This window comes from Chanodichthys erythropterus, chromosome 23, assembly GCF_024489055.1.
Source record: "Chanodichthys erythropterus isolate Z2021 chromosome 23, ASM2448905v1, whole genome shotgun sequence".
Taxonomy (NCBI): Eukaryota; Metazoa; Chordata; class Actinopteri; order Cypriniformes; family Xenocyprididae; genus Chanodichthys; species Chanodichthys erythropterus.
Genome location: NC_090243.1, coordinates 16,815,857 through 16,832,340, shown reverse-complemented (window position 1 = coordinate 16,832,340; position 16,484 = coordinate 16,815,857). Strand labels below are relative to the sequence as shown.

Below are 16,484 nucleotides of genomic sequence, written 5' to 3'. Positions count from 1 at the left end.
TTAATGAAAGGAAATTTCAAAAGAACATAATTTATTTGAAATATAAATATTTTGCAATATGTCTTTACTGACACTTTTGATCAATTTAATGCATCCTTGCTAAATAAAAGTATTAAGTTCTTTTTTAAAAAACACTGAATTGCATTGTAATACGATTCTGAGGAAGCAACTACCTAGAATCACCTTGGCATCCACATAGCAACACCCTGCCAACCACCCACAACACCCTAGCATCTATCTTGGATGCCAAGTTTTGCACTGCTCACATTTTCTTCATATCTAATTGTATTTGCAATATGCAGTCAAAGACTAGATCTAGCTATAATATGTTCCCAGAGCACTGCAGTGTTTAAATGTTGAGTTACTATGGCACATGGTCACATATAAACTGATGAGTAAGCGATGGCGTCTTGTGAGACAGTTTACGAGCAGCGGACAGATCACATGTATAATAAGTTATGCTGACTCCAAGAATGCCCTTCTTGAACCGGCAGATTAGTGCTGCGTGAAAGTCCTGTTGCTATGACGATCTCCTAAATTATTTATGAACAGCATGAGTGTTTGCATTTGTGCTGCACACACACTGTTATGGCCCCTACAGAATTACCTCAATGACTCATCTGAGCATCGGATGATACCGAACACACATTTTGTATGCAGGCATCGTGTAAATCCCCTAAAACAGGTGGGTCGCGACCCAAAAGTGGACAGGTTTGAGTTTGTGCAGAGTGCAGTCAAAGAAACAACAACAAATGTAATTCTGTTTTACTAATGTGAGATTTTTATTTTGAAAGACGTGAGCGATAGCCGTTGGCACTTCGGTCAAATGCAGTTTAAGTAGAACTAAGGAATGCCTGATAAAGACACGTTGTCCTGATTCAGTATCTGCGGTCAGATTAGATGTTGTCAGGATATGTCAGTATCATTATTCTAACGTTATTTTCATAACTTGTTATGAAAAAAGTCTCTAACTTTCCTGTCCTGTCAGCTGTTATGTGCTCATAGCGCACACTCTTCAATTGCACTATTCAAAGTATGCGTTGTGTATTGATTATATATGTAAAGCATCAAATTTGTCAATTAGTAAATTAGTACCATACCAATAAATTATGTAACTGGTATGTCGTGTGTTAGTTGGGAAGGATTGCTATTCACTTGGGAGCATTTTGGGAAATGTCTTCTCCATAAGAATATCAAATCCCTTTGTAAATGTATTTCCACAACCCGTACTGTCAGAATGTCAAGTTTTACTTTCTGCATACAGCAGGTGAGATTGCATTATCAAGTGCAAGTGCTTGAAATTGCTTTAGGAACAGACCGTTTTGGTGTAAAGATGGTTGGAATTCACAGTATTTGTTTTGTGCCCAGTTCCTTGGCAGTATCTTTCAGCTGATATCTGAGGAATGTTATCATTTGTTTTGGGAACATTGTAAAAGATCTCAATGAACTCTATACTAACATTTAGCCTTTCTGTGGCCCGCTTATGAGCCCAAAACTGACTGAAGACTAAAGAACTGTATAGTAAATGTCAAAGCAAATATGCTAAACAGTCTAAACATCCGTCTATCCACGTCAGGCGTATGAAATCACGTTTTCTGTGAAAAGTGAAAGGAAAACTTTTGTACCTCTGAATGCTGGATGGCATCTCTTGTTTAAAAGTAATGAAGATAGTAGATGAAACAATGTGAATTGCAGTTATAAGATTATTAACTATTATTAACACTACCATTCAAAAGTTTGTGGTCAGTTTTTTTTTTTAAAGAAATTAATATTTTTATTTAGCGAGCATGCATTAAATTCATCAAAAGTGACAGTAAAGACATTTATAATTTTAAAAAAGATTTGTATTTTAAATAAATGCTGTTCTTTTAAACGTTCTATTTATCAAAGAATCCTGAAAAATATCTGTAATGGTTTCCAAATATATGAGCAGCACAACTGTTTTCAACATTAATAACAATAATAAATGTTTCTTGAGCAGCAAATCAGAATGATTTCTGAAGGATCATGTGACACTGAAGACTGGCGTAATGATGCTGAAAATTCAGCTTTGCATCACAGGAATAAATTTTACAATATTACATGTAATAACGTAAAAATTACATCCACAACATCATATTTTACTTTTGCTGTATTATTTCATTTTTGTGCATATTGAATTACACTTCTTCGCAATGCATGGCATATTAGCATGTCCTAATTTTTAAAACAGGTCAAGGGGAGGAACACCAGCAAACTGCAGAAATATGTCTTTAGGGCAAAAACACACCCACACGTGCGCACACACAGTCACAGTCTTCCTTTATGCAGTGCAGACATCTCTATTGATTATAATTGTCAATCTTAAATCTGTTGTATTGGGTCTGCTGTGTATACACCATGTTCTCTTTGCATGCTTAATTCAGACCTTATTGTTTCCTCACCTTTTCTTTCTATAAAATGAGGAAAGGCTGGAGAAATATAGAATTAATATTTCTCCATATATTTCTCCTTACATTTCTCTGCCATATGCAGCTTTCTAACAGAGTTTACTGTAAAGCATAATCTATTGTGAAAGGTCATATTTATCACGCATGCAGAGCCAAAGCACAACTAAAACAATGTTCTTCTTCAGAGTGCATGCATGCAGTTTTGTTTTTAAACTGCTATAGGGCCAAAAGTTACATTGCATATCATCGGCCTAGTTTTTATGACTCATTTCTGCAGTAATAAGTATTGAAATACATTCAGCACTGACTTTGATTCATTGTATGTCATATATTTTTGTCCTGAGTGTTTCTAAATCAGCTGAAGGGTAGACTACTGCTGAAGATGGATGGTTTGTCCTTTCAGTAAGTGGCCACATGCAAAATATCAATAACTGAACGGCCCATTTGTATAATTACAGGCCTGTAGTTTTTGCAGATGTCTTGAAACAGAAAGCATTAGCTAGTGTGTTTTAAATGCTAAAAACACATGCATGGACAAAACTATTGTGTTTATATACATATATTCTGCCTCACATAGAAAAGAATGCAGAATTCTCTATAAATTTGCATGAGTTTGCATATGTATATGGCCACTGTTATGCACGACTTATGTGATAACATGTTTCATAATTTAATACTTATTACTTTTACTAAACATGCTCACAGGTTATTGTACTGATGCTTTGTATTATGTTGTATTATTCACATTTGGCACCTGACTATGTGTCATTGCCATTTTATCATGAACACGCAGCTGGTTCTACTTGTATTATTTGCATCGTATTTCCATTATCCAAACAGTATTTCACAAACTCTCTTTCTCAGTAGGCACTGTAGATGGTGATTGGATGAAATGAAATAGTTTGAGTTTGAGCGAGCCTGCATGTGCACTTTAATACTTGTTTGTAGATTAGATGGCCTTTCACTGTTAAATGATGGGAGAGTGTAGAGTGTTTATCTGATTTAGGAACAGCATCAAGGATATTGGCAGAGTGGATTAATTAACTTGGAATAAATTACAGCTGACTTTACTAACGCACACCAGAGCCAGACCAGTTTACAGTGTATAGGTAAAGGAGTGAAAGATGGGCTAAATATCCCTTTTAAACACTTTTATTTACATGTGGACTGTTGGATTTGGTCTGTTTAGATAGGAAACTGCCATGTCTAATACTTTACTTAACAAGCATTAAGTTGATTAGTATGTTATTTCAGGTCTTAAAGGGATAGTTCGCCCAAAAATTAAAATTCTGTCATCATTTACTCACCCTCAAGTTGTTCTAAACCTGTATGAGTTTCTGTTGTACACAAAAGAAGATACTTTGATAAATGTGGGTGACCAAACAGTTGCTGGTTCCCATTGCCTTCCATAGTATGAATACAATGCAATGGAAGTCATCGGAGACAAAAACTGTTTGGTCACTGTTTGATTTGGAACAACTTGAGGGTGAGTAAATGATGACAGAATTTTTATTTTTGGGGTAACTATTCCTTTAACTACAAATCTTAACAAAGCACAAATATATAATATATATATATATATATATATATATATATATATATACAAATGTCTACTAACTTATGACCATTTTTCATTTTGACACAAAAGAAGATATTTATGACTTATAAGACATTTTAGAAAGATGCTCACAGGTTATTGTACTGATGCTTTGTATTATGTTGTATTATTCACATTTGGCACCTGACTATGTGTCATTTCCATTTTATCATGAACACGCAGCTGGTTCTACTTGCATTATTTGCATCGTATTTCCATTATATATATTCCAAATATATAATATATATATATATACACACACACAAATGTCTACTAACTTATGACCATTTTTCATTCTTCCGTTGGACACAAAAGAAGATATCTATGACTTATAAGACATTTTTAGAAACATGCTCACAGATTATTGTACTGATGCTTTGTATTAGATTTTTTATATATAAGAATGATCACAACTGTCAAAGCTATAAGCTGTAGATTTGAAATATAGTGCAGTTGGACTACTTTTATAATGCTTTAATGGTGGTTTTTGTCCTTTTTTGGAACTTGACAGACCCAAATCATGATTTACTTTCAGTTTACATAAAGAAAGAAAGAAAGAAAGAAAGTGATACAGGTTTGGAATGACGTAAAGGGTTGAGTAAATGGCAGAATTTTGGATTAACTACTACTTTAAAGAAGTAGATCAAAGTATTAAACAGCATTACATTTACATATTGTACACTCATCATATATAAGATGCAGCACGTGAATTGCACCTAATGACGCATTAAAGTCTTCCAGCTGCACAATCAGAGTCTCGCTGCTGCATAACACTCATACTCGGAGAGATCTTACAGATTTGACAAACATGCATATGAATGAAATCACCTCAGTATGTATGAGCAAAACATTCCAACAGTCGACACCCTAACCTTTGCTTTTGCATGCAAAGAGATACAAACCATTTTTACAATGCATATCAAACATATTTGTAGTTACTGCAGTGGCACATCTCAGCCCTCAACCACACACACTGAAGCCATACCTACATTTCTACTTTCAATCAGTAAAACACTTAAACAAGAAGAAAATGATGTATGATGTGAACCCCCGTTAATGGGGGTCATTTTAATTGGATATTTTGTTCGGTACGTACCAACACAATGTTGAACCTCTCCTCTAATTCCTCCTCAGGTGGTGGGGGCAGTTTAGGGGCTGGTGGCTGTTTGTGCCCGTAAGTGCTGAGGGGTCGTTTGACATCCCGCCCGGGTGTCATCTCCAGACTTCCAGCTGCATTTCCCATGGCTGTATGCGGAGTTACACACAAAGGTACACATATACAGTCCAGATAATCTGAGTCTTGCTCAGTGAACTTCTGCAACTACAACTTTTGTTCGGTCCCTGTGTAGAATTCGCTCCAATGGTGGGATACTTTGGGAACACAGTCAGATAAAATCCAGCAGTGGCTCGAATCCTATAAAATGTTGTTCTATGTCGGCTACCATGTAAAAAGTTGTGGGTTTTACATAGTTGAAGGCTTATTCAGGTATTTTGAAGTCTTCTGATGGTGTTGCATCCTACAATACTGTATGCACAGAAAGAAAATGACACTTAGTAGGCAAGACTATCTTCTGTCCGGATGTGTCTGACCTGGTTCCTCGTGTGCTGCGACATATCTTCTGCTCCATCCTGGAGTGAGTAGTTCAGGTAGGGAGGAGAGGAGCGAATGATCGAGGAGAGGAGGCAGGAACAGGGATGATTCTGGGTCCTAGTGCCAGATCTGTAGACACTCATCTGAGTGTGTGTGTGTGTCTCATATGAACACCTGATACTTACTCAGATGTCCATCTACAACCGGAGTCTCGTGTTTCCTGTTGGTGTTTGTTGCTAGGATACTAAAGACAACCTAACAACACCGGACACACAGGCTGATTCCTCTTCTATATGGCTTCTGCAAACTATTTTAACTGTGAATCTATAGTGCCATATAAAGTGTTCATGTTAAAGGTTTAGTTCATTTCAGAATTAAAATTTCCTGATAATTTACTCACCCCCATGTCATCCAAGATGTTTGTCTTTCTTTATTCAGTCAAAAATAAATTAAGGTTGAGGAAAACATTCCAGGATTTTTCTCCATATAGTGGACTTCAATAGCTACCAACGGTTTGAAGGTCCAAATTGCAGTTTCAGTGCAGCTTCAAATGGCTCTACACAATCCCAGACGAGGAATAAGGGTCTTATCTAATGAAACGATAGGTCATTTTCTAAAAAAAAAAAAAAAAAAAAAAAAATTATATACTTTTTAACCACAAATGCTCATCTTGCACTAGCTCTGTGATATGCCACGCATAACGTAATCATGTTGGAAAGGTCACGCGTGACATAGGTGAAAAATGTAATTTATTCCTGTTTTCAAAGCTGAATTTTCTGCGTCATTACTCCAGTCTTCAGTGTCACAAGATCCTTCAGAAATCATTCTAATATGCTGATTTGCTGCTCAAGAAACATTTATTATTAGTATCAATGATGAAAACAGTTGTGCTGCTTCATATGTTTGTGGAAACTGATACATTTTTTTCAAGATTCTATATATTCCAAATTAAAAATGATCTTTGACATACAAACCCGATTCCAAAAAAGTTGGGACACTGTACAAATTGTGAATAAAAACAGAATGCAATGATGTGGAAGTTTCAAATTTCAATATTTTATTTCAGAATACAACATAGATGACATATCAGATATTTAAACTGTGAAAATGTATCATTTTAAGGGGAAAATAAGTTGATTTTAAATTTCATGGCATCAACACAACTCAAAAAAGTTGGGACAAGGCCATGTTTACCACTGTGTGGCATCCCCTCTCCTTTTTATAACAGTCTGCAAACGTCTGGGGACTGAGGAGACAAGTTGCTCAAGTTTAGGAATAGGAATGTTGTCCCATTCTTGTCTAATACAGGCTTCTAGTTGCTCAACTGTCTTAGGTCTTCTTTGTCGCATCTTCCTCTTTATGATGCGCCAAATGTTTTCTATGGGTGAAAGATCTGGACTGCAGGCTGGCCATTTCAGTACCCGGATCCTTCTTCTACACAGCCATGATGTTGTAATTGATGCAGCATGTGGTCTGGCATTGTCATGTTGGAAAATGCAAGGTCTTCCCTGAAAGAGATGATGTCTGGATGGGAGCATATGTTGTTCTAGAACTTGGATATACCTTTCAGCATTGATGGTGCCTTTCCAGATGTGTAAGCTGCCCATGCCACACGCAATCATGCAACCCCATACCATCAGAGATGCAGGCTTCTGAACTGAGCGCTGATAACAACTTGGGTTGTCCTTGTCCTCTTTAGTCTGGATGACATGGCGTCCCAGTTTTCCAAAAAGAACTTCAATTTTTGATTCGTCTGACCACAGAACAGTTTTCCACTTTGCCACAGTACATTTTAAATGAGCCTTTGCCCAGAGAAAACGCCTGCGCTTCTGGATAGAGCTTAGATACTCTGCCCGAGCCCGGACTTATTATATTTCCCGCCACCGTCCTCGGGCCGGGTCGGGCCGGGCCCTTGATAAAGCACGTCACGTGTCATGCGCAGCGTCTCGTCCACTCGCACTCGCAGTCTCGCACGCGTGACGCGTCACACCTGCTGTGCGTGCTGTACTATTCAGTAGCTTAAAGCCTCGTGTGCGGCACGTTATGGCTGCGACGCGGCTACCGGAGCTGATTCGCTGCTACTCTAGTCAATGCTCGTGTTTACACCAGCCGCGTCGCGGTGAGTTTGAGAAGCGTCCCAGAAGGGGCTCACTGCGCCGCTTCGCTAAAGATAGGCGCCTCGCCTATTTTTGACGCGCAGCTCAAATACAAAATAAAGTCAAAATATTCCTGTAAACTCCTGCTGATATTTCACATCACTACAATGACAGAAACTGAAGACAAGAGATTCGAAGTTGAAAAACTTGAAATTTCTTTGTTTTTGTTGTCCATAACTGGAATTTTAAGTGTGTTAACTTCATCTGTATAGCTACAGCAAAATAAAGTATGGCATAGCAATAAACACAATCAAACCGGACAAAATAACCATTTAGCCATTAAAAACATGAAAAATTTAACGAAAACAATGTTGGCCAGGCAAATCTAGTGGTCTCGCGAATCCAGCCGCTTCGCTTCTGAAATGCTTCTGGTGTGAGTTGACAACGCTCAGAGGACAGAACAAAACCTTGTCGGAGCCATACGAACAGTGTAAATGAGGCTTAGGTACAACATGGAGCTTGAAGAAGCAAAGAAAAAAATTAAAACAGGAGAATTAACTTTGAGCATGTCTGGAGGAAAATCGGAGGTATGGAAACATTTTAAACTAGTTTTAATAAACAAACAACGCAGTTTACATGCTTCTTCCTTGTCGTATTATTCATTAAGATAATAATTAATAAATGCACGCACAATTATGAACTTGATAAATGTTACAGATATGTTTACTATGCACAAACAAATGCTTTTCAACTTACATGTGCAAAATTCAGAATTAAATGAATGTGCTGCAATTTGTACAAAAAGAGAGTCTATACGTGTTTTAGCCATTAAATAAGCACATTTAGTTTCAAGTTTAAGTTTTGTTTTGAAGAAAGATTTTCTTTAAAGTGAATTTCGTTTAGTATAAATTGTATCTTAATTTTAATACATTTTTCATCATCCAATTACCTGGATTTAATACATAAAAAGCAATATAGCAGACAATGTAATTATGACATGGAGGCGCCGGCGCGCCGCGGTCACACACCTTTTGAAACTGGTAACACACGCTGTCACTGAATTTACAAATGCACATCTTGCTTGTTGCTCACACACATATTATGTTGAAATAACAATATGTTGAAGTAACATTATTAATAATAATTAATCTTTAAGAATATTTGATTGAATGCTGAATGTTGAGCTTGTTCAATTTAATAAAATTAAAACTTTAATTATGATAACTAAAATAATTTAATATTGAGTGGCCAATTTTTGCTCATTTATTAATAGTATTTATATAATTTATATAACTGCGCAGCTCCCCCCTGTAGCCTAAATGATCTAGCACAGCAGCACCTGCGTTAAAAAAAAAAAAAATTGGCGCCGCCCCTGGTTATAACGGCCCACATATTAAAAATGGTCGGGTTTAAATCGGGCTCGGGCTCATAATTACAGTGGACGTGTTGGGCTGGGCCGGGCTCGGACACAACGGGCTCGGGCTCGGGTAGGGTCGGGCTTGATTTGTTGGGCCCGATCTAAGCTCTACTTCTGGATCATGTTTAGATATGGCTTCTTTTTTGAACTATAGAGTTTTAGCCGACAATGGCGAATGGCACGGTGGATTGTGTTCACCGACAATGTTTTCTGGAAGTATTTCTGAGCCCATGTTGTGATTTCCATTACAGTAGCATTCCTGTATGTGATGCAGTGCCGTCTAAGGGCACGAAGATCACGGGCATCCAGTATGGTTTTCCGGCCTTGACCCTTACGCACAGAGATTGTTCCAGATTCTCTGAATCTTTGGATGATATTATGCACTGTAGATGATGATAACTTCAAACTCTTTGCAATTTTTTTCTGAGAAACTCCTTTCTGATATTGCTCCACTATTTTTGGCCGCAGCATTGGGGGAATTGGTGATCCTCTGCCCATCTTGACTTCTGAGAGACACTGCCACTCTGAGAGGCTCTTTTTATACCCAATCATGTTGCCAATTGACCTAATAAGTTGCAAATTGGTCCTCCAGCTGTTCCTTATATGTACATTTACCTTTTCTGGCCTCTTATTGCTACCTGTCCCAACTTTTTTGGAATGTGTAGCTCTCATGAAATCCAAAATGAGCCAATATTTGGTATGACATTTCAAAATGTCTCGCTTTCAACATTTTATATATGTTATCTATATTCTTTTGTGAATAAAATATAAGTTTATGAGATTTGTAAATTATTGCACAAATTATACAAATTATTTGTACAATTTTTACACTGTCCCAACTTTTTTGGAATTGGGTTTGTACATTGTACTAGAGAATCCATTATTATTGTGTTCATTTGCAATGCAAATGGTAACGTAACCATAGTAGATACAATAGCCTCCGCAGACACAACAGCACAATGAAGTTCCTTAGAGGAATTCTTAGTAATATGTTCATTTAAATATATTTTTGGTGGTGTGACCTAGTGGTTAAAGATCAGGGGTGATAACTCATCACTAACATTCCCCTTAACAAAGCATCTATTCCCAGCCTCCTTCACAGCGACTGTCTCTTTATGGTACTGTAGGGTGCTCCAGATAAAAGTGTTTGCTACTTGATCTTACTAGTATGTTTTATTTTTCACCTTGTTGTTTAAAGACAAAGTAAGCATTTTATGAACTGCCAAAATGCATACAAATAGTTTTTACTTTATAAAAGTATATTGAAAGTTTAAGATTAAAAGTTTTCAAGATTGAATGAGTACTCAGTAGTCATTGCAATTAAGACATGAAAACAGAACTGAGCAATTACGCCACCTACTGGTTCTCGAGCATATTTGACTGATACTTTAACACCAGATTCAGTGACTGAAAATGCAGGATTAATGTTTTTTGTGTGTTGCAGGTATTGACATGCCCAAAGGTTTATAGTGAAGTTAACTGTGAAGGTGATATAATCTGGGGCAATTTTGCCTAAATCTCCTTTTTAAATGTACTTTGTCATTATTTTGGCACTTTGTCCTGAGGTGTTTTCTTTTCACCTTTTTGGATTTTAATCATTAAAAAAAGATTTTGGTCTACAAATGTTGATCATTTGGCATGTAAATAAATCATAAATGTGAAGGAAGTGACTTTATCGATACAGCATAAAAATGATACTAAAACATGCCAACTCTGACCAAATTAATATGTATTAAATGCCATATCAGAGCAGCCTTAAAATTCACTGAATTACAACTATAAAATTTGTTTTAAACCTCCTAAACTGTATTACCTTCTATGCTTCAGGCTAAAATGTCGATTAGTGGGCTGACAGGAAGTTCGAGAACAGCTGGCTTTCTTTCTGGCTATAGATTCTTCTGTGAATAGTGGCTTGTCTTCTGGGACCTTTGGAGGCTGGACTGCAAAGAAGTATAAAAGTGCAAAGATTGTTTGTGAGCTTAAAACTTGGAGTTGTGAAACACTGACACACAGTCAAAAATTATAATAGTGAAATTCTGTTCTTAAGAATATCTCTGTGTGAAAAGATATCAAACTGTCTTTGGACAAGGTAAGGTCAGTCTTTATACAATGGTTGATTTGTTTTCAACTTCTTTAAGTCATTATCATGCAAATGATAGATGATTGCATTGCAATTTATTTTTTAATGAATAAAACTACAAAAAAATCTAACATTTGTATTATTTTTAGACATTTCTGTATTTTTTCACTTGGATTAATAACTTCTTGTATATGGAAAAATGTGGTGATTTCTGTTTTAATTTTGAGTTATACTAACAAATTATCGAATCAGAATTTTAAAGAAGTTTCTTTGAAATGAACATTTGGATATTGTAAATTATTCAATGTAACTAAATATTGATATTTGTATTTGTGGTGCTAAATGAGCAAATGATAAAGTTGTATTTCCACTATTAAATACTGATGATATCGTAATGATAAACTTTTCATTTGTATCATAGAAAAACAGCTGCCAGACATCAGCTGAGCTCTTACACTATGATGAGTTCTGTGGGTGTTTTCTCACTGGGAGCTTCTGAGGGCAGTATTGAAAAAATAGTGATAAATGTCGGTGGGGTAAAACATGAGACCCACAAGAGCACCCTAATGACCCTTCCGGGCTCCCGCCTTTCCCAGCTTGTGGACACTAAGGAGCCTCCTTCAGAGCTGTTTTTTGATCGCCACCCTGAAGTCTTCACTCACGTGCTGCAGTATTATAGAAGCGGGAAGCTGCACTGCCCCACCAACTTGTGCGGTGTGTTGCTGGAAGAGGAGTTTGATTTCTGGGGTATCAGCAGCACAGATGTGGAGCCCTGCTGTTGGGCGGCATTTTGACAGAACAAAGATGCTGTAGAGGCTTCGGCTCAGATTGACCCTTCAGTGATGGAGAATGAACAATCCAGCCATAAAGCTTGGCAGCTGAAGATATGGGCTCTATTTGACAACCCGCTTTCATCCGTTAGAGCCAAGGTATCATAAGTGTCTTTATGTTTATGCAGTTTTCTTCTTAATGTTTCTGCTTCTCCAGGTCATTGCTGTTGTATCTCTGTTCTTCATCCTGCTCTCAATCACTGCATTCTCTCTGCAGACACATCTGGCTATAAATCCTCAGCAAATGTATGAGGTATCGGCAGACAACTCAAGTGAGAATTTTATAGAGAATGTTTCTGTACTACCTAGAGTTCTGGATGCGGTGGAGTTAGTCTGTTTGATATGGTTTGTGTTTGAGTTTGTGATACGTGCAGTCAGCTGCCCGAGCAAACCGCGCTTCTTCATGAACGTTATGAACATCATTGACTTGCTTGCCCTGTTCCCCTGGTTCCTCCGGTGGTGTACAGGGACATACTGCACCAAAGCATTGGGCTTTCTGCATGTGATGCGATGCATACGTGTCCTTCACATCTTCAGTCTGATGCAGCATGTGTTCGGTGTGAGAGTTCTCAAACACACGCTCCGCGCCAGTGCGACGGCTCTCTGCACGGTTCCTCTTATACTCTTCAGCTGCACGCTCATCTTCGGTACCATGGCTTATTACACAGAATTCAATATATCGACTCTTCGTTTACTGACATTCCCTCCAGTTGTTGGTGGGCAGTGGTCACACTGACCACTGTGTGTTATGGAGACATGTATCCCATAACAGGTCCAGGCAAGTGTGTAGCCATTCTCTGTGCAATGGTCGGGGTTCTGCTCCTCATCCTGCCTGTGCCCATAATCGTCAGCAACTTCATCAAGTTCAACTCCCTGCTCAAGACAAAGTATTCAATGGCCAGAAAGAAGGAGAAGATCAGTGTCCATACAGCCTCCTCATCTTAGAGCTGCAAAATAGAAACAGAGGTATCAAGGAAATATGCTGTGGTATATACAGTATATATCTTTAATTACATGTGTACAGTATGTGTGTGTGTCTTTTATGGTTTCTTTCTTTTACAGAATCTGTGTTGACCGGAGAAAGAGCCACCAAACTCTTAAACTGAAGGAAAAACATCAGTGTTACACATCATTCACACAGTTTTTTTGTTTAACATTTTACAGAGCATTAAGCTCATTTTGTTCAATGTGATATGAAAGCTTGTTTCTCCAACAGGATGAAAAAAAGTAAATTGTGACTTTTTATCTTACAATTCTGAGGGAGAGGGAAAAAAACAGAACTGCAAGATATAAACATAATTTGAATGAATCGAAATCAAATTGAATCACAAATTGCCTAAAGAACTCGATCCCTATTTAGTATAAGCCTACCATTATCACGAAGACGATCCGTAAAACAAGCGTAATGTTAGATAGTGAATGCAGAGACTAGGCCTACTTAGATTATATGTATATTTCACCGCTAACATAATATTTTCATTACTTTATTACTGCTAACGAGTTAACTGGGATAGCTAGGATTAATTTCCAATCGATCTCACTTTCCGGAGAACATTGAAACTGACTGAAGGGAATTATTATTACAACTTCATTTTAAAAATATATATAAAATTGAGTTTTAGGATATAGTCAACGTTTCAGTACACAATACTTAATGTTATGAGAGCTATACACATAAAAAAAGACGTAGACCTACCTTTAAAATCAGGCTGCAGCAGCTTCTTTCAGTTGACTGCCACTGGACCGTTAAAATTTGAATAGTCGTGGCGGGATTCAGCGGGCGGGAACCGTATTTAACCCAACAGCTGGTTATTACTACTAAAAATAACCAACCGAAAATGACCCAACATTTTTGGGAAATAAATAATCCAACACAGTGACCCAATATGTGTAACCCAACGGTTGGGTTAAAAAACAACCCAACGTTTTTGGCTGTGTACTACTTACTTGCTTACTTACTTACTTTACTTAGATTATCTATCTATCTATCTATCTATCTATCTATCTATCTATCTATCTATCTATCTATCTATCTATCTATCTATCTATCTATCTATCTATCTATCTATCTATCTATCTATCTATCCAATACTAAACCTAAACATAGTCAATGCCCATTACAGTGAAAATTAACGCAGATATATTATCACACTGTACAAGGAACCTTGCACAAGAGTTTCAACCCTTTGGGGTCCCAAACAAAAAAACAGTTCAACCATAACAGACAAAAATCTGTGAGCTGAGTTTTCACTTTTCCCTTAGGATTAACTGAAAGTTGTGAAAGGTTTTTCAAGATACAGATGTTTGAAGCATTCCCTATGAGGACTTTGTTCTTGTAACACTAGTCTATCTTTGTATGTGTGTTTTATTTTATTATTTTTTTTAATGGTACAACGGTCTAAAAGGCGCATTTGACTTTATCCTTTTAAAACCAGATGGCACAAAAATTCACTTTTCTTAAGATGCGCGTGGAAATTTGGCTGATCCTTGACCAAGCATGCCACACGAGTCCTGAAAGGGTTAGTTCACCCAAAAATAACATTTCTGTCATTTATTACTCACCCTCATGTCGTTCCAAACCCGTAAGACCTTTGTACATCTTTGGAACACAAATTAATATTTTTGATGAAATCCGAGTTTTTTTTTACCTCCCATAGAAAGCAACGAATTTACCACATTCAAAGTACAGAAAAGTAGTAAAGACATTGTTAAAATAGTCAACGTGACCAAAGTTGTTCAACCTTAATATTATGAAGCGACGAGAATACAACAAAACAAAAATAATGACATTATTCAACAATTTTTCCCCTTCCCTGTCAGTCTTTTACACAGTTGGCGCAGTGAACGCAGTGCAGAGCTTCCATGTTTATGTCTGAATGCTGGCTCATTATTGGCCGACACTGTTCATGTGAGCACCACGACGCATGCGTGTGATGCTTACGCAGAGTCGCCGTTCTGATGTAGAACACATGGGGCCTCCAAATGTCTAGAACCGGCCCTGCATTGTACTAAAAGAAAATAAAAATATTATGATGTACAAATATCATCAAGTGTCCACAAGTTATATAATTTAAAAAAATGTGAGATATCTGTCTATATTTTCCATATCTTTAGAATTCATTAAAACTGATCCTTCATTTCAAATAATTTTCCTTGTTGAACAATCTTTTTTCCAATAAGACGACAAATATCACATTAAAGGGTTAGTTCACCCAAAAATGAAAATAATGTCATAATTACATGTCGTTCTACACACCTTTGTTCATCTTCAGAACACAAATTAAGATATTTTTGATGAAATATCAGCAATGGTACTTCCTCTGTCAAGATCCATAAAAGTACTAAAAACATATTTAAATCAGTTCATGTGATAGTGGTTCTACCTTAATATTATAAAGCGATGAGAATATTATTTAAGCATTATTTGTGTTCCGAAGATGAACGAAGGTCTTACGGGTGTGGAACAACATTAGGGTGAGTAATTAATGACATTATTTTCATTTTTGGGTGAACTAAACATCAATTAATCAAAATGAATTAATAACGTTAAAGTTAAAACATAATATTTTTCCCAAAATTAATAATTATGGACTCTTTTGGATTATCAATGAAGGAATGTGACACCTAAATGTATAATGTAAATATAAAATGTAGTAATTGCCAACTATTAAAGTGAGACTAACTTCCTAATTGGCTTATTTAACTCACCATATGCAAATTTGACTAACTACAGACTATAACTACTATACAGTCACTATAATGACATTTGTTTAAAAGGGTTAGTTCACCCAAAAATGAAAATAATGTCATTTATTACTCACCCCCATGCAGTTCCACACCCGTAAGACCTTCATTCATCTTCGTAACGCAAATTAAGATATTTTTGTTGAAATCCGATGGCTCCGTGAGGCCTGCATAGGGAGCAATGACATTTCCTCTCTCAACATCCATTAATGTACTAAAAACATATTTAAATCAGTTCATGTGAGTACAGTGGTTCAATATTAATATTATAAATCGACGAGAATATTTTTGGTGCACCAAAAAAACAAACAAACGACTTATATAGTGATGGCCGATTTCAAAACACTGCTTCATGAAGCTTCGGAGCGTTATGAATCAGCGTGTCGAATCAGGGGTTCGGAGTACCAAAGTCACGTGATTTCAGAAGTTTGGCGGTTTGACACGCGATCCGAATCATGATTCGACACGCTGATTCATAACGCTCCGAAGCTTCCTGAAGCAGTATTTTGAAATCGGCCATCACTAAATAAGTCGTTATTTTGGGGTTTTTTTTGGTGCACCAAAAATATTCTCGTCTCTTTATAATATTAATATTGAACCACTGTACTCACATGACCTGATTTAAATATGTTTTTAGTACATTAATGGAATTGAGAGAAGAAATGTCATTGCTCTCTATGCAGGCCTCACGGAGACATCG

General features: G+C 36.9%; 1 pseudogene; it reads left to right on the top strand.

Annotated features, from left to right (window-relative positions):
• Positions 1-11,076: 11,076 nt before the first annotated feature.
• LOC137013979 (voltage-gated potassium channel KCNC1-like) lies at positions 11,077-15,407 on the top strand (annotated as a pseudogene).
• Positions 15,408-16,484: the final 1,077 nt, after the last annotated feature.